Source organism: Lissotriton vulgaris, chromosome 1_1, assembly GCF_964263255.1.
Source record: "Lissotriton vulgaris chromosome 1_1, aLisVul1.2, whole genome shotgun sequence".
Lineage (NCBI taxonomy): Eukaryota > Metazoa > Chordata > Amphibia > Caudata > Salamandridae > Lissotriton > Lissotriton vulgaris.
This window is the reverse complement of record NC_141685.1, coordinates 283,083,457-283,102,268: the sequence shown is the minus strand read 5'-3', so window position 1 is coordinate 283,102,268 and position 18,812 is coordinate 283,083,457. Positions and strand designations below refer to the sequence as shown.

General features: G+C 45.9%; 1 protein-coding gene across 6 annotated transcripts in view; it reads left to right on the top strand.

Annotated features, from left to right (window-relative positions):
• The window catches only part of RNF220 (ring finger protein 220), a 726,058-nt gene that overhangs the window by 681,298 nt on the left and 25,948 nt on the right, over nt 1-18,812 (top strand). The window lies entirely within an intron of this gene.

The following is an 18,812-nucleotide window of genomic DNA, read 5'->3' as shown; positions in this document are numbered from 1 at the left end:
TTGGAATTGGAGACTCTTGCTTTAGCTGTGAATGTTGGCAAGCTGGAGTTGCTCGTGGAGTTTGAATGGGTTCGATTCTTCTTTGCCCCCGTAGATCTCTGAACACCCCATCGAGACCCTGGAATATTTGTTGGAGATTAGATTTGAGGTTCTTACTTCTGGCAGACGAGACGAAGGCGAGGAGTCCTGGAGTCTCCGGATCTCTGTGAGGACGCTGCTGGCCTGGGGCCTGCTTGCTTTTGCCCCAGTTCCTCGCCAGGCTCGCCGAGCGCGGTGAAGTCTGTGCATCTGATAAATGAAGTGTTTGTTATCATCATGCCTCATGAGCATTGAGCGGGACGGGGTGGCTCGGGCTGGCAGGTTCCCAATCCAGCCCAGAGCCGTGATGTATGGTGACCTAGTGTGCAGGCTAAATTGATTCATCTTGAGTTTTCTGTTTCTTAATCTGGAGCTAAATTGGTTTCATTTTTCTTGTTTTCGGCCGCGCGCGCCTGAAGTTCTGAGTCGGAAATGGCCTGCCTTCATTTTTCATATCTCTAATTTCTGCTTTTAAATCCTGCCATTATTGATTGGCGTGTTAAACGACATGTAGGCGCTGATTAGCATTTGCAGGAAAGTGTTCGGAAGCGCAGCGGTTTATCACCTTTGTCAGCTGTGGGTGGCGGCTCACAGCAATTGTGTTTATTCATCACTGCTTTTTATGAGGGCTGCATCCTTCTCACGCGCTGCCCCCGCAGCCCTCCCCTCTTTCTTCTAGGTCAGAAAAATGAATTGGGCTGACAGCCTTGGCAGGTGTGATTTGTGTGAGCCAGAGAAGCCACTCCAGGTGTGATCTTCAGGCGGGATATCTGCTCTGAAGGGTGCAACCCAAACAGGATGAGTTTTCCCATCACCCCTCACTAGCACCCGACCCCCAAACCCGAGCTGACTTTTCGCCCACGAGTTTATGCTGCAGTCACTCAAGGAAGGAGATGTGATGACGTTTCTGACGGTAGGGTTGTTTTTTGGTGTTTTTTGACTCTGTTGCTTTTCGGCAGTGCTCGGTGTGGTGACCCTGTAAGCACACACACAGCATTTAGCTTCAATGAGCATGCGCAGAAAGGTAATCATCTCTTCTTTGTGGCCCCTGAAGAACTGCAAGTGACCCTCAAAGGGCATACGGGCAGGATTGTCAATAAATATATTGAGCTAGGGTCCCATGGAACATGACTGGAACAGTCCGCCATTTGTTGCTAATAACGTGGTCTCCCAAAGTTTCAGAATGTAAATGTGTAACATACATATGAAAACACCAGCAGTACGATGTACTGTCTCAATGACTCCCTCTTCGCCCCTCAACACATCCTCGTTCTGTGATCTGGTCTCAGATGGACACAGCACAACTGTCTGTGCAGCGCCTCATGGTGAGATGCTCCAGCAATGATGCATCTGTTCTGTGGACCTATGTTGACAGACTATCAAATGCGGAAAATAAAAGAAACAATATTCATGGAAAGCTAAAGTCCAGACGAAAGCCAGCCCAAACACGTCTTTCCCTACTCTTGAGGGAGTGGGCGACGTTCAAGGAGACCGGTCACACACACCAGAGTGCTCTTGGTGTCAGGCGATTGTGAACCTGTGAGTGGGAGGGTGTTAAAACCAAAGCGGCAACAATGTTTTCCAAAATGAAGTTCTCCACTTTGTTGATTTGAGTCCAGTATTAAAAGGAATCCTAAACAATGAAAAAACAATGTCCCATCCACAGTCTTGAGCCTTCAGGCTGTGTTAACATGATTTTGATCAGCTTGGCACTGCAGGTGTGGATTGCTGCGGCAGTTCATGTGGACAGCATTCCCTGGGTGGCAGAGACCTGTGCCTCCCTCCCAGCCCCTCGTCACACTTGGCAAATGTCACGGCTCTGTCCTCGCCTAGGTGTATGTGTATCCACCCTATTCTGGCAGCTTACTGCATGCTTTCCATGGCTTGCGTCTTCTCACTGTATGCCTCCTCTGCCTAATCTTCCACCACATCCATGTTTGTTTTCTTTCTGTTTCCTTTATTCGTCTCTGGCGAGGACAATGTTTGGTGATCAAAGCTTTGTGAATTCAATCCTTTAGGAAAATGTTTTGTTTCACAAATATAAATAAATATATATATGTGTGTGTGTGTGTATATGTTCTATTTGATTCGTTTTGAAGCTGTTAATTTGGATTCCATCTCTCTGTTTCAATTCTGCCCATCACCTCACATTCCCTACTTCCCGGGACTCTGGTCATATCCCTCTTCATAGGCACCTCAGGCTATAGTAACAGCCGCCTCCTAAATCTCTATGTACAATTTAACCCTTTCGATGCTGATGACGAACTGAGCTCGTCATGATGCGCGGTTGAGCTGTGCTGATGACGAGCTGAGCTCGTCATGAACAATGGTGATCAAAGCTTTCCAGCACACGGGAAAAATATGCCTAGCAGCCAAGGTGTTAATTCCCTTGAAAGTGCTGATCGTTGCCTGCCACACTTGGTTCCACCAGGCTTGTCAGAGCTTTTATGGGGCTCGGATGAAGAATTTCATACAGGCCCCACTCCTACTTTATTTCATTCTAAATTTAAAAAACATACTCCTGGGAAAGAGAAAAAACACATTTCACCTTTATCCGGCAGCTCCAGCATTTGGTTCTCCCTAGTGGAGTGGCTTCCTTTCTCCCTATCTTGTTTGTCACATCCCTAGAACATTTTAGGTTTTGCCCTATTTTTGATTGGTTGAGTGTTCGTTTCAAATTACTTTATTCTGTATAAAAAAATACCATGAAAGTGCAAATAAAATACACCATAATAAAATCAGGCCACATAACAAGTGAGAATACTGCGTGCTCAGTCCAGTAAAAATATAATGGGAGACACCCTTTTTGAAGAAAAAGGGAATGGGTTTGTAATTAAACAAATGCAAGAAAATCCCTTTTCCTGGTTTTGAGTAACAGATAAGACTACGTTAAGTTGTCTCCCTGTTTAACCTTATTCTATGGTGATCTGTAAGTTTAGTCAATTCTTAGAGTCCAAAAACAAATTAACACATTTACAGATATATCATGAGGATTAAACAATTCACATTTAACTCATAAATACTGATGATTTTGAACAATATGAGCTATGCATCAGAAATGGACAGAGCAAGATTAACAAAAGGTTTTGCGTTTTTATATTAAATGTTATTATAAAAAAAGATCCGATCTGTTGTTCATCATTATTCCATAAAAAAATCATACAATTTATTAAAATATTACAATACATTTTATAAAAACCATTGAAAAAAAGAAACTGTCACATTTTCTTTTTTTCAATGGTTTTTAGAAAATGTTAAACAGGGAGACAACTTAACGTAGTCTTATCTGTTAGTCAAAACCAGGAAAAGGGATTTTCTTGCATTTGTTGCGTGCTCAGTCCATCCATAAATAAAAACCTCTTAACATATAAAATTCATATTTAGGGCCGATACAGAATTATCTTAGGTGTGGAGCACACTTGACCTCAGTGCACTGTTGCTGTTGTGGTTCTGAAAGAACACTCTACTTTTTTCAATTTTTTTACATTATATAACAGAAATAATAATCAATCTTAATCGATTCAATTGAAACCGTTCAAACTTACTTCAAGAACTTCACAAAATTAACATTCATATAGAATTGACATCAGCAAAAACTGCAGACCATTATTGTATTAAATCACAAAATATCTGGTACAATTTGAACATGATCAAAACTTAATGCGAAACATCATTATTAGATGACTCTTCTCTGTGCCCAATGCATTTCGAGCTCATAGAGCTCTTCATCAGAGGCCTGTAAACTGAAATTAAAGTGACAATTATTCAACTGTTTGACTAGGGTTTCAAAGCTTCACAAGGTACAAGGCAGACTACTACTCAGAAAAAATTGAGAAAAAAGCATTGTAGAAAAAGCAAGAACCCTTTTACCCACCATTGTGCATTAAACTGCAAAATCAACAATACTCACTGATCTAAAAAAGGAAACTTTCAGTAATCCTGAAACATAAACGCAATCAATCAGAATCATCAAGGCGTACACGACTAATGCCTCTATAGACAACGGTCTGAGCCATGACGACCGTCTTACCTTTCTGCAAACTGAAAACTATTCTGTAAGGTAAACCTTCTCTCTAGTATCGCCCCGCTCTCGATAACCATGGCTGTTCTATCTTCTGCAATCAGATAACAAAACCAAGGCTTACTACCAAATGATGAAAAAACTCATGGCGTCCGTGATCTGACTAGAGCACCGACTAAGCCCGTTTTCAGTGTTAGTTCCCAGTAGAGTTCGGGAGAAGTGACTCTCGGAGCCTATAATGTAAACAGAATATAGAGGACACTCTTTTGTTCTCTGACCTTGGAGCCGTTGAACGGTGAACATGCTTTTTGTTGAAGTATGAACCTTTGTGTATCATTTGCTGCACCGCGTCTGAGATCTCCTGTAGTCCTGTGTAGTCCTTTTTCAGTTGCGGATTGTTGATAACGAGAGTTATCGCGGTAATTTCGGACGAGGCGAGCTGCCGTTCAGTGCAGTCTCTGTACAACGCGAGGGCGAGTCGTAGAACCCAAGTTAACCTACCACGCAGGTAAGGGTCGAGTGAGTCTCTTTGTATAAGTAGGTGGTCTTCATGGCATTTTTGGACCCGTGAGTTTTTTCATCATTTGGTAGTAAGCCTTGGTTTTGTTATTTGATTGCAGAAGATAGAACAGCCACGGTTGTCGAGAGCTTGGCGATACTAGAGAGAAGGTTTACCTTACAGAATAGTTTTCAGTTTGCAGAAAGGTAAGACGGTCGTCATGGCTCAGACCGTTGTCTATAGAGGCATTAGTAGTGTACGCCTTGATGATTCTGATTGATTGCGCTAATGTTTCAGGATTACTGAAAGTTTCAATTTTTAGATCAGTGAGTATTATTGTGCATTAAACTGCAAAAAACAATGGTGGGTAAAAGGGTTCTTGCTTTTTCTACAATGCTTTTTTATCATTTTTTTCTGAGTAGTAGTCTGCCTTGTACCTTGTGAAGCTTTGAAACCCTAGTCATCAAACAGTTGAATAATTGTCATTTTTTTTACTTTCAGTTTACAGGCCCCTGATGAAGAGCTTTATGAGCTCGAAATGCATTGGGCACAGAGAAGAGTCATCTAATAACGATGTTTCGCATTAAGTTTTGATCATGTTCAAATTGTACCAGATATTTTGTGATTTAATACAATAATGGTCTGCAGTTTTTGCTGATGTCAATTTTATATGAATGTTAATTGTGTGAAGTTCTTGAAGTAATTTTGAACGGTTTCAATTGAATCGATTAAGATTGATTATTATTTCTGTTATATAATGTAAAAAGTTTGAAAAAAGTAGAGTGTTGTTCTTTCAGAACCACAACAGCAACAGTGCACTGAGGTCAAGTGTGCTCCACACCTAAGATAGGTTTCTAACGTGCAGGCACGGTGAGGACAAACGTGCCACCTCGGTTGCACGCTTAGTTCAAAAATGTGAAAGTAAAAACTTAGCTATAGCAACTAAGAGTCTAATTATGTCATATAAATCAAAGGTGTGCTTCTCCTATCAACTAACGTATTTTCCGATACAGAACTAGCCTCATTGGTTGAGTGTATCCTACGGCTTATGTTGGAGGACAATTGTTCCCATGTTTGTCAAGCAGTTTGGTTTTAGTATTCAATGAGTGTATGTCCTGCTCTTTCCCACCTCTCTCGCTCCCTTCCCTTCGCTCTCCTCAGTCAATCTTTTATTTCCCTCCTCCCATTCCCTCCTTATTACCCCCCTCCCATCTATCGCCTTCCCCGACCAACATCGAATACTGCTAATGCTAGGCATGTCTCTCATGCCACATCCGTATTCTCCACCTCTGTACCACCTTATCCTGTGTCTCTATCTTCCACGCCAAAGAAGCTATTTCCCATTGCCCACTGGTAGCCCCATGGGCTTTTCACGTGATTGTGTCGTAAGCATTGGCAAAGACCATCACCGAGGGAGACCGTCTGGTGACATTGTTTTCTATAACTCCAAGATGGCTGCTCCCATGTGGTGGTCACCGTGGCTTTGCCTACACTTCTCCACGCATTGGCACAGCAGTACTGGCAGTGGGGAGGTGTGGCTTGATAGTGCAGCTGCCTGCATGGCCTCTGTACGAAATATACTTAGAGCGCTGTGGTCTTCTGCCCTGCAACCATTGAGCTTGTATTAGCCCAGTTGAGAAAGTCCTATGAGTTAGCGTCGTCCATTCTGCCTCCGAGGACGAGGTTTCATTGTAGTGGATCACTTGTTGCTATGGTTCCATGGAGCAGGCTGTGTCTCTTGGGACTAAGACTTCCAGAATGATGTCTTCTTGGCTACAAGTCCTACAGGTGTCTTTAGAGATCAGCTCTCTGGTAGGAAGATTCCAATGTTCTGGAGCTGAAGGGGCAGTATTCACTTCATGATTTCCAGGATAAAACTGCAAAGCACTTGTTTGATCGGAACACATATTCAGCCTGTACATGCTAGGTATGTGTTGCCAGGTAGGGTTGGCAGGCGTGATCAATAGAATATCCCCCTTTTCAAGCTTAGCTATATAAAAAGTACTTTATTATGTAATGCGTCCTTTGCAGATGCTAATTGTCTGTGGTTTGGAAATTGTATCACTATGATGGATGGCAATGCCCACTTGAATCCTTGGCAGCATGTCCTTTACTCCTTTGACAGGAAGCACCCCTCCGCTGTAGCCAGTGACTCGGTGAACTGCAGGCTGCTTCTGAACCATGTATTGAAAGAGACCAGTTAGGTTCATGTGTTTTCCCATCCTCGCTTCTTCATCATGTTGACTCCGATTTCCAGGCTGACCAGACCTTTTGCCCATTTTCCTCTTCAAGCAACTCTTGACACTTTTCATCGTTGTGAAGCTTTCATATGCCCTATCAGCCGGCCCATGAGGTTCAGGGTCAGACTTGGCTCTTGCATGTGACGAGAAAAGGGCTTTCTGTACAGATCCCAGTACGACCTAGCTGCTGGCTTCAATGTGCTCACATGAGCCTTAGTGCCCACGGTTTGTTTGGGAACCCTGAGCGCCAATCAGACAATAAGTTTCTTCTTCTCTGCACCCTGCCAGCATCACCAGGCTGCTTCACCTTTCCCACGTCTAACATGAAAACCCATTCTCTGCTGGCTCGCTGCCAGGATCATCAGCAAGCGGGGAAAGGGTCCATCAGCAGCACAGGGCATCTTAAACCTTCTCAGCTTCATTTTACTTCTGTAGTGAACATCTGTAAACAAAACTGTTAGGAACCATTGGCAGGTCAAAGTATCCACCTCAGACTTGTCTTAAGATAGCTGGTAAGGGAGCCACCAAGCTGTCTACAGTGTTTAACATGTAAACCAATGAAGGACGGCCATATGTGCCCAGAGGACCACGGTAGCCATACTAGATTGCAACAGTTGTCCCCTGGGACTCCCTCTCCTATATTCTCGGTCCTCTGAGTAATGCACCACTTGCCAAAGCGCATATCCTGTCCATGCTGCTGCCTTCATTGAAATCCGTCTTGGCGGCGACACACGCTGTGGCAAGTGGTGAATTCATGGACTCAGACATGAGAGAATAGAATGGGCAGAGGCCATGCCAGTGCCCATCCTCTATAGTTTGGAATATTTTTGTGGCACTACTGTGGGTGCCCTGTGATGACCGCGTTCCTGGTTAAGCCTGACAATCTTACACGGGGCGAAAGTTCGACACCCTCACCCTTTGTTTCGTGGTTGGTTTTAGGAGGAGATATTGTAGACACAGTTAGTATCGCCGACTCTTTGTTCCAAATTATCTCGCAATCTTGGACTATTCTGTCTCGTTTGTATGTTTGTATGTATGTTCACCGTTGGAGCACTGTCTTCTGCACTGTTATTACACAAGATTGTATACGGCACCGTGTCCCTACAAAGCAAATACATTACTTGTGGGAACAGAGAAACGTGCCCTGCACTCTAGTTCAGCATTCGATAAGATTTGAATGATAACATGTATTGTATACCTTGGAAGTATGCGAGAGCTATTGTGAGAATTGCGGCCCACTGGACCGTTGTTGCATTCTGATGTGCATTATCCAACGCCTTGTGGGACCAACTCTAGCTTTCATCTTTGCAGTGTCTGTGCACGATTTAAAACCAGAACCTATTCTAAATTCACTTAATTTGAATTATTGTGGCACTGTTTATTAGGTCCTGAATAAAAAGTGGTTCTTTTAGTGTTAAACATTTTTTATAGTATTACTACAAATAGCTGGTAAACCGCCCAATTAAAGCGTTGAATGGAAAGCTCAGGACACTTCTGTGCCACTAGTAAGTGCTGTAGGCGCATTCCTATAGATCTTGTTTCAGCTTCTCGCTGCCAGGGACCCACAAGCAGTGACATTCCAGCTGCAAATGACGGAAACACTGGACTCTGTTTAGTGAGAACTGTTCCTGCCTCTGACTGGTCTGTCTGAAAGGACACAGGTGTGCAAAGGCAGTGGAGTGGGATGCGCGTACAGTACCAGTACCAGTGCTTTTAGATTGTCCTTTCCGTACTTCTTCACTTTGACAGTGACTTCCGCATGCAGCTATCGCGCACAGCTTGTGCAGTCTGTGGAAATGAAGGTTGTGTTGCTGCTGGGTCCGGCTGTGAAGGCCTTCACCTCTAGGACTGGCGTGACCCACGTCATCCTTTGGCAGACCGCGGATTCCATCATCCCGCAGTGACACTAGTTAAGTCGGGCTCAAGATGAATAGCTGGCAGCCTCAGACTGAAGTCCATCCTTAACTAAGTTGTCTCCGTGGCTGTGCTCCCATCTCCGGGAGCGGGGAGGGTCCCACTTGCCCCTCCCGCCTCCCCCTGAAGGTTACAGGCCAGCATCTTAATTCAGAGTGCCAATGTTCAATTTTGCTTGCTGCCACCAAACTAGATTGCAGGCCAGGGAAGGAGTCCTGCTTCCTGGCCCCAGCGGGTCAGCGCCCATTTGTTTTCCTCAATTTTGTGTTGTCATAAATTCATTGCAGCCGGCTGTGGTCGATCAGTTTATCTCCGTCAGGGCAGGGAGCGCGCCGGCGGCATGATATACGACATGAAACATTTTCGCCAGCCTCCCCATGAATCACCAGCTGTTGGGTGTCAGCGTGGGAGGGGGCCACCAGACGGCCGGCCGAAGATGGCAAGAGACACGACGCATGAATGTTTATTTAATAATTCGCCCATATTTCCCGTGCTGTTTGGCCGGGCCCCCAGAGTTGGGCAGCAGAGTGCTTCCAGTGGCAGGGCGGGGAGGGGCTCTAATCTGTCGGGGGTCGGTCATAAATCAGAACGACAAGATCATTAATCACTGGCTGGAGAGTCAAAGAGAAGAATGCATGCATTGAATATTGGGGGGGTGGGGGGAGATGTAGGGGGTGTGCATTTGTGATGAAAGTTAGTTACAAGATAACCTTTTAAAAATATACTTGTGACTACATAGATCAATGTCTGCAGATAGCATACGGTAGGTGTTGTATCTCTGTTAACTAGAAGCAGGCATGGGGGGGGTCACTCGGTGCTGTCACACATCTGGATAATGTGGCACATTGATGCTAGTTGGTACTGCAGGTGCTACCTGTTCTGCTTTTCCAGACCAGGTGCACCGAGTTGCTGTTTTCTAGTGCTCAGGCCATGGCCTGTTGTTGACTGTAGCCCCTACACAAAGCCCCCTACATGTTTCGGCCACTGTGCCTCATGCAAGTGGGCCTTCTGCTGGGTTTTCATTTCCGTTCACTGTGGAAGCCCCTATTTTTCTCATCCTCAAATGAGAACAGGGCCCACTGACGTGATTGGCTAATGTCTCAGCGAGTGAAGCCATCTGCACTTAGTAGGTCCCTTCAGTGCCAAGGATTACTGTGCAACATGTGCTCTTTGAGGCCCAGAAAAAACTTTAGCTTTTAGGAATTTTTTTTTAAATACTAGACCATACATTTTTGCAAAAATCCTCACCGAATAAAGCAGCATTGACAGATCGAAAGGCCGGAGCCAACGCCAGACATTGGCTTTGCCAGTGCTTGTTTTTCAGTTGTCATTACTTCTAGACAATAGCTTCCGTTGCCGTCTGGTAATGCAGACCTGCTTCCGTGAACGGTGCATCGGTGCTGCGAGGGTTCACACGGCCTCCTATGATGGATGCCTGCCTGTACCTGCGAGCTGCCTCCACTGCAGGAGGGGCCCCTCTGACCTGAGCTGGCCCAGCAGCCGGAGGGGCTCCTTTCTCCTGACCTTTGACCCCCCCCCCCCCGAGCCTGCTCACAGGAGGTTTAGCAGAGGTGGGATGAGTACTTCATAATGGAATGATGAAATGCTCGGCTCCCTGTCAGGTTTGCTCTGCTCTGCCGGCCTGCTCCGGCTCAGGTGAGTGATGCCTGGCCAGTGGTCAATTCGCTTCTTTGAGCCCTGCTCCGGAATTACCCCTATAAAGCCCCTGGCTTTTAGATTAACCTCCCTCCCTCCGATACTGGCCTTGATGGCTTATTCCGTTTTCGTAGAAGTAACTTAACCCAGTCTTGCTTCAGCAGAAATAAGTGACGTCGAGAGAGATAAAAGCAGGTATGTGAAAGCTGGCGTCCCGCTTGGTTTTGAAAATCATAGTTGAAATTATGCCATGAAAAGCATTCCCCTCTGCGGTCCGGGGTACCTGGGCCGTTGGGTGACAGTGCAGCTCTTTTCTAGGCCCCCTTAGTTCTGTGTGTTGGGGCTAGCGCTCTGGAGTGAGCCCAAAGTGACATGTAGGGGTCGACAAAGCACCTACAATCTATAGAAGAGGGCGTGGAAGGCGCCCCAGGCCAGCGCTCTGGAGTGAGCCCAAAGTGACATGTAGGGGTCGAAAAAGCACCAACAATCTATAGAAGAGGGCGTGGAAGGCGCCCCAGGCCAGCGCTCTGGAGTGAGCCCAAAGTGACATGTAGGGGTCGAAAAAGCACCAACAATCTATAGAAGAGGGCGTGGAAGGCGCCCCAGGCCACCCGCCGGCTTCTTGCCTTAAACCCACAGTCTTGCTGTCTCGGTGCCCAGGAGCCGAGTCCGCACCAGTCTCGGCCGAATGACTGGCTTGCCGGGGCCTGACAGTGGGTCCCTCGGTTCTGTTGCTCTCGCCGCGATGCTGTTCTAGGGGGGGGGGGGGGGGGGGGGGGGGTAGCGCGGATCGATGCGGTACCCACAGCGTGTGAAATCCACTGTCACCGCTGAGCTCCGGTCTCAGTGAGCGGTCTTGGAAGGAGGGAGAGGGGGCACTCTGCTGGTACAGGGAGTGCACACCTTCTCTTCCCCTCTCAGGTTCTAGGTGTAGTTGGAGCGGTGCAGAAGTCCCAAGGGTGGAGTTGTGGGGCTCGCTACAGTTCAGATGTGGAGTGCCATTTTGATAAGAAGCAGGATGTTGGTACCGGGCTGTACTTCCAGCCAGAGCTGTCCCCTTCCACGTCACTGGAATGAAGTGGCACGGTGAAAGGCGATAACAACTACCATCTAGAACTGTCCCATTACACTAAGCCCTGCTGGAAACTACCTTCTACAACTGTCTCATTACACTAAACCGTGATGCAAACTACCATCTGGAACTCTCTCGATACGATACACTAAATAGTGATGGAAACTACAAGCTAAAACTCTCATTACACAAAACAATGATGAAAACTACCATCTGGATCGGTCCCATTGCACTAAACCGTGATGGAAACAGTGGTCGAAGTGGGGAAAAAAATAGGGGAACTGTGGGCAGAGATTCAGAGGGCGGGAATAACCTGAGAATTGGGTCAGTGGGCATAGTCCGGTGTGGCCAGAAAGCAACACATTTCAATTTTTACTATTTGTTTGGCATTTCACTGGCCAGTTATAGCTTATTGCGTTCAACCTTTGGATACACATGTTTATTTAAGGGTTAATATGAGTTATTGACATTAAAATGCATTCACAATGTGAGATACGTTTCTAATCAAAGAAGGTCCCAAATAAGCTTAAAGTGGAATCACAAGCCATTTGCCTCCGAGCCATGCAGATTCTGTCATCAGCATTTTTCCTCCCTTTTTGGTTTTCGCACTCGCCACAACTTGAGTGACAAGAACGGGCGGCCGGTACACAGGTCGGACCCTTATATCGTTATTTGCACTGCCGAGACCCATACCGCTAGTTCACTGAGAACGGGCGACCGTTATACTGGTCGTCCCTTGTTCCATGGTCATCAAAACGTTGGCCTTCTTGAAAATACCTCAGTGAAATATCCTCACAACAGACTACTGATCGGGACCGACTTTTGGACATTTACTTCATATATGAGCCCTGACGAAGTTCATTCGAACGAAACGCGTTGGCTGAGGTCTTTAATCTGAATAGAAATAAAATAATTTTGGACACTACTTGGAGCTTCTTAGCACTCTGTTTGGTGCACCGTCCTTTGGTATATGAACTCATAAATGGCAAAATATCCTTGTTCGCAAATGTTTCCCACATAATTATTGCTCTGCTATATTTGTCACATAAAACCTCATCTGCTGCATAATCTGACTATTTTAACTAATAAATTGTTTGTAGCGCAAACGGATCAACAATTACTAACTAAAAAATGTCTTGTGTTGCTGCAAAGTGGAGGGCCCTTTGCAAATTCTCTGTTACACTGGTACTAATTTGGGGAAATCTTTCCAGAGACTGTTAGTATGTGTAAGAATGTAAAAATAAAGTATCAAAAATATAACACATTACGCTGCAGTCTTTTTTTTTTTTTTGCTGCAAAACGTTAACATTGCGGCATGATTTTGTCCTCCATTGCTGTAAAATTCCAGTGGCCCCAAAGCAGGCCGCACACGTTAAAAGTGCTTGTGCATGAAGCAAGGAGACCGTGAAGTTTGCGAACTTAGTTTGGTGTTCATTTAAACCCTGCATTGGTGATCCTTAGTGAATTGCAGCTACTACTTCTAAAAAAGAAGTCCAACGGAGGTATCAATGAGTGAGACTGATTGGCCTCCAGAGTCCTGTGACATCAGTGACCGATTCACTGTCACTCTAGGGTGTGCTGCATCGTAGGCCTTCCAGCAAGACTGGTGGTGAACTTCAGTATGGACAGTGGTGAACAGGACTTAAGGGTTAACCCACTCTTGCCACCGCTAGAGTCCACCTGCTGGTGCTAAGACACTTGGGCTTCTAATGTCTAGTGGGGCCTTCTAAGGTCTAGCATTGGAATGTGCTCCCTCAGGAAAGTGGACTGGCAATGAAGGCTGAACCTGGTTCCCAGTTCCAAATTCGGCAGCTCTGGCCATTGGGCCACACCCTCTCCCCCCCACTGAACACCGTTCTGCCCCACTGAGAGAAACTTGAACTGCTGTCAGCTACACCCAGTTCTGCCCCGGTATAAACACCCAGATGCGACACAATTCAAATTATTCACTGGACAAGAGTAATATCCTGCCTGAAAGGAAAAAAAAGTAACAACATCCTGGAAAAAAGCAAACACTCATGGGGAATGCAAGATTAAGTAAAGCATGTGAAATGTAAGTTGGAACAACATGGTTACCTTAACACTTTTACACTCCTTATTCAGAAATCAATGAGTGTTTAGCCTGAAAAGTTAAGGAACTGACTACAGTGCCCGAAAGGAACCGGTTTCAATGTCCATTGCTGATATCCTTCCAAAACGTTAACAGTATGGTTTAAGAAGCCCACATCAATCAGGTTTTGCAGTATCTCCAGGATTGGTGCACTTCCCCAATCGGGGGAAAACAATGCTGTCCAAAGAAAGACCAGAAAACGAAAGTAGCGCTTCCCTGGCAAACTCTGTAAAGTGGCACTAATATGTGTGGTTGCCAATAAAACCAATCTGTCCACTTTGCGACCACTCTGTCTAGCTTTACTTAGTTAGTTATTTAGCTTTAATCTTTTGAACCCTTTTTTTCTCTCCGTCCCAGAGGATGCACTTGGGAATAAAAAACTGTCAGAAAAAGACGACATTTCCAGCAAAAGTATTTATCTTTTTTGGATCTATTTCACAAGGGAACAAATGAAGGAAAAGAGATGGTGTGTGCCGTTTTTTGAAATCACAGGTTTCAGCAAATGAGGAGGAGTGAGACAGAGACAGAAAGAGAGGGAAGAAGGGGAAGAAAAACAGGAGGGACAGCGGCAGAGGAGGAAAAGTGAGCACTGACTTTCCTCGTGGTCTCTGGGCAAGAAGGTAGCGACAGAGCCCATTTCCTTCTAAGACCTCCCCACTGCCCCCGAACGACCAGAAATGCCAAGTCTTATCTATAGGACGTGGCTATTTCTGCAGTCTTGGGGCGCTTTATTAAAATTAAAAAGTAGGGGAACGAATTGCATAAAATTAAAGAAGTAGGGGCACGAAGTACCCTCCGAATCCCACCCACTTCAACCACTGGTTGGAAACTACTATTTGGAACTGTCCCATTACATTTAAATGGTGGTAGAAACTACCAGCTGGAGCTGTCTCATTACATAAACAGCGATGGTAACTCATCTAGAACTCTTATTACACCAAACCGTGATGGAGACTACCAACTTGAACTGTCTCATAACACTAAACCGTGATGGAGACTACCAGCTTGAAGTGTCCCATTACCGCGTTGAGAAAATCTCCCAGGTGCTGTCTTAGCTTCCAAAAATCGAGCTGGGGGACGTCAATTTACGCTCACTAACTATGAGGTGGCGAGCTGTGCAAGAGAAAAAAAGGTCATGCGGCTGCTGGTGAAGCTTTGCCGTAACTCCATGTTACAAGCAGAACGTGGAGGGGATAAAACTCCGCAAACTCCACCGGCAGAGTGGAATTTATTGCCCATCCCTACTCATTACACTAAGCAGTGGTGGAAACTACCATCCGGAACTGCCCCATTACGCTAAACCGTGATGGAAACTGCCAACTGAAACTCTCTCATTACACTAAACAATGATGGAAACTACTTTCTAGAACTGTTCTATTACACTAAACTACCAGCTAGAAATGTCATTCCGTGTCACTAGAATGAAGTGGCATGCCAAAAGTGATGGAAACTACTAGCTAGAACTGTCCAATTGCACTAAATAGTAATGGGAACTATCGGGTATATTAGATTTTGGGGTCTCTAGTTGGCACAGGTAGGTACTTCTGACAAATAGGGACCTTCTCCTCTAGTCCGGATAAGGGGATTATACTCCTAAAATAACCCCTGCTCACCCTCTAGGTAGCTTGGCACGAGCAGAAGGTCTTTACTTCAGAGGCGTTTAAGTTAAGCAGTTGTGACCACATACAGTAACCCAGTGACAACACTACAAATGGACACCACACAGGTTTCATATAAAAAATAAGTAGACTTTATATAGAGTTACCACAAAACCATAAACAACAAAAATACACACTGATTACTTTAAGATTGTAGATTTAAGCTTAGTTCAGTTCAGTTCTTAGATACGACTCTCTATGTCAATGTACCTGAGGTTGCGTTACGCTTTCACGACAAGCAATGTCGCAGCGATGGGAAATGCGATAAAGATCAGATATAAAGAAATAAAGACGTGAAGATCTTTCAGATGCGGCACGCTTCTCGGGGATGCAAGAAGTCCTCGGTTCAATGCGTGGACTGCAGCGGCGACACCCTTACGATGCGACGGCAACAGCTCCAGCGGCGACGCTCTTCTCTCACGATGCGGGAAGCTTCCGCTCGATGCGACAACTACAGCGGCGACATCCAAGATGCGACTGCAGCAGTTTTGACGGCGTGCTTCTTGGGGATGCTAGGTGCTCTTGGTAGATGCGGTGCAGTGCGACAGTTCCAGCGGCGACACCCTCCTCAGGAGTTGCGACGGCAGGCCTAGCCAGGGTGACTCGCTTCTTCTCGTTGAGTCTCGCTTCCAGCACCTTGCGACACTCAGTTCCTGAGAAAGGCCCACAACAGCAGCGGGCACTTCCAAAAGAACTCTGGGGAGCTTGGGGGGGTGAAGTGTGTTGTCACAGACTTCAGCAGGAGGCAAGCTCTTTTCCAAGCCGTTGGAGATCCTTCACAAGTTGAAAGCAGAGTACACAAACTTTCTTTCTCCTTCCTTTGGCAGTAAGGCCACCACTGCAGGCCAATCCCCCAAGCAGCACTTCAGCGTGGGAATAATCTCTCCTCAGTTTCTTCAGGTTCCTCTCCTCAGTAAAGGTTTCTTCTTGTAGTCCAAAAGTAATCTAATTTCATGGGATCAGGGTCCCAATATTTATACCCCAAAATCCTTTGTTCTTTGAGGGGAGAGGGGCCTTTGCCCAGTGCAAACCAGTTCTGAAGCACTCTGTTTACCAGACTTCTCCTTTCCTTTCACAGTGCAGGGCAGGCACATCAGACGCCCCACAGGAGGTGGAGCCAGCATTGTGGAAGGCAAGTACAGTCCTGGAGCACTTTGTTTACAGGACTCCTTCTCTTCTTTTAGTGTGCAGGGTAGAGACATCAGCCGCTCCCCAGGGGGCGGAGCCAGCATTGTGGAAGGCAGGCACAGCCCTATTAAGGTTCAGGTGCAATTCCTCCCTCCCATCTAGATCTCTCTATTCACCACTGGGTGACTCAGCCTGTCTCCTGGAATTCCCCAGCCCTGTCACTCACAAAACCAGTCATAGGAATACACAACCCAGCAGAGGCAGGTTTGAATGGTTAGACAAGCAAATACCTACTTTCTAAAAGTGGTATTTGCAAACACAGAATATTAAAATAAACTTTACTAAAAGATGTATTTTATTATTCTGAGTTCAGGCATACTAAACTTTAATTTCTACCATGTTCTCTGAGACAGTTAGGATTATAAAATGTAATAACTCTTAACAGCCTATTCTGGCCTATGGAGAACAGGTAGCCTTACAATAGTGAAAAACTTAAATGGCTGTAATTCACTATTAGGACATGCCACCACATCAGGGCTTGTCCTACCTTATACTTGCAAGCACCGTGCTCTTGGACCTACCATAGGGGTCACTGATTTGAAGAAAAGGGAAGGTTTATGGACTGGGAAGGGGGTGCACTTGCCCAGTCAGCATGACCGTACCAGACTGCACGCAGGCTCTGCAATGGCAGACTTTAGACACATTTTACACAGCTGCTTCTGTGGGTGGCACAACCAGTGCTGCAAACCCACTAGCAGCATTTGGATTTACACGCCCTGGGCACATTGAGTGCACTAGACTAGGGTCTGACAAGTAAACCAAATAGCCAAACATGGAACCACTGATTAATACATCAATTTACAATAGGGAGCACTTGCACTGTGACACTGAATAGCAGTGGCACAGTGCCCAAAGCATCTAACACCAGCAAAAATACATGAGGCAACAGCAAAAATGGAGGGGAGACCCACGCCAATGGTGCCAGGTCTAACAAGGTAGAACTGTCCAATTACACTAAACAGTAATTTAAACTACCAGCTAGAACTGTTCCTCTCTACTTCATTAAACTGAATGGGCACATCAAACTATAGCGAAACAAAAATGTGACTCACTGTGCAGGACAGGGCAGCCCGATTCCCGGCGATTTTTGCTTCTGCATTACAACAATTCTATATGACAACCCAGATATGAATGTGAGTTCCTGACCGGGGAGGAGGGGGGGGGCTACCTAGCACCATCCCTTATGGCAGCCATCTTTATTCTACTGCTTCTGTGCTTTTTCCGTGGCCAGGCCAGTATAATCCTACGGCCTGCATGCCCATTACGGGAACAGGCATTCGCCAAATCTCCTGATGGTTCTCTTAACTTCAAATGAAATCTTCTAGGCATTGCTCCTCGTCCCATCACTCTGCCTGCGGTGCTTCTGACCCGCCAGTCTACTCTGCTTTTTGACTGTGCCTCGTAGGTCTCCAGGCTTTGTCTAGGTTGTGGGTGTTTTGCTTCAAGGCTAGATAACCATCTTTAAGGCTGTAGGTGTTCTTAGAAGGCCACTGCTTCCACATGATCCCTGCCACTGCTCGTGGACAGGACACAGAATCCATGATTCCACTGTCTCCTGCTACTCTTCGGACTACTGTAAAGTGCTCTCAGGTCTTGGCCCCTTCGTGTAAGGACTGTGCGCCGAGCCCATAACTCGGGCATCATTCGTTTAACCAATGGATCAGATGAAGGGCCCATAGGTCACCCCATTGCTGCCGGAGGACTGGCCTGAACTGACCTTCAGCTCTGCAGTAGATCCCGGCTCGGCGAGTGCATGCCGTTTTGAGATGTGATGAAGGTATATTTAACCATGTCTGGAGCATATGGAGGGATAATACCTTAATCAATAGCTCTGTCATTGATTGCGCAGGTTCCCTACAGCGTGACCTGCTCGGAGCTGTAGTCACGTACATCTAACGAGGGCCCTGATGCACAGCCGTACTAATGATCAACTGGAGGAGGCTTTTTCAGGCCGGGTACTGGTAGAACCACAGTGTTCTTGTCTGCCCACACTGGGCCCAATCTTCAGGGGTTCCAAACCTTTTTTGGTATTCTGTGTTCAGGCACTAGCATGCCTGCCTGCTAGAGAAAAGTGTGGTTTCTCACTCTGCATGCGATCCACATTAGTTTGATGGTATTCATCCTTCTTGCATGCGCATAGGTACAGCACACTACCAGTATCGCACACCTACAATGTGAAGATACTTATCTACAGCACCTAAACAACATCCAGTTATGCCTCTGCTAATATTCGAGAGCAGTGTGGCATCAACACACATAATGTAAAATCCTCAACACTTACCCCACACATGCAGTTTAAATGTCCTAAAGCACTGTGCAAAGCAAAATCAAATCATTTCTCCTAGTGCATGTGCAATGCACATACCACCTCTAGCT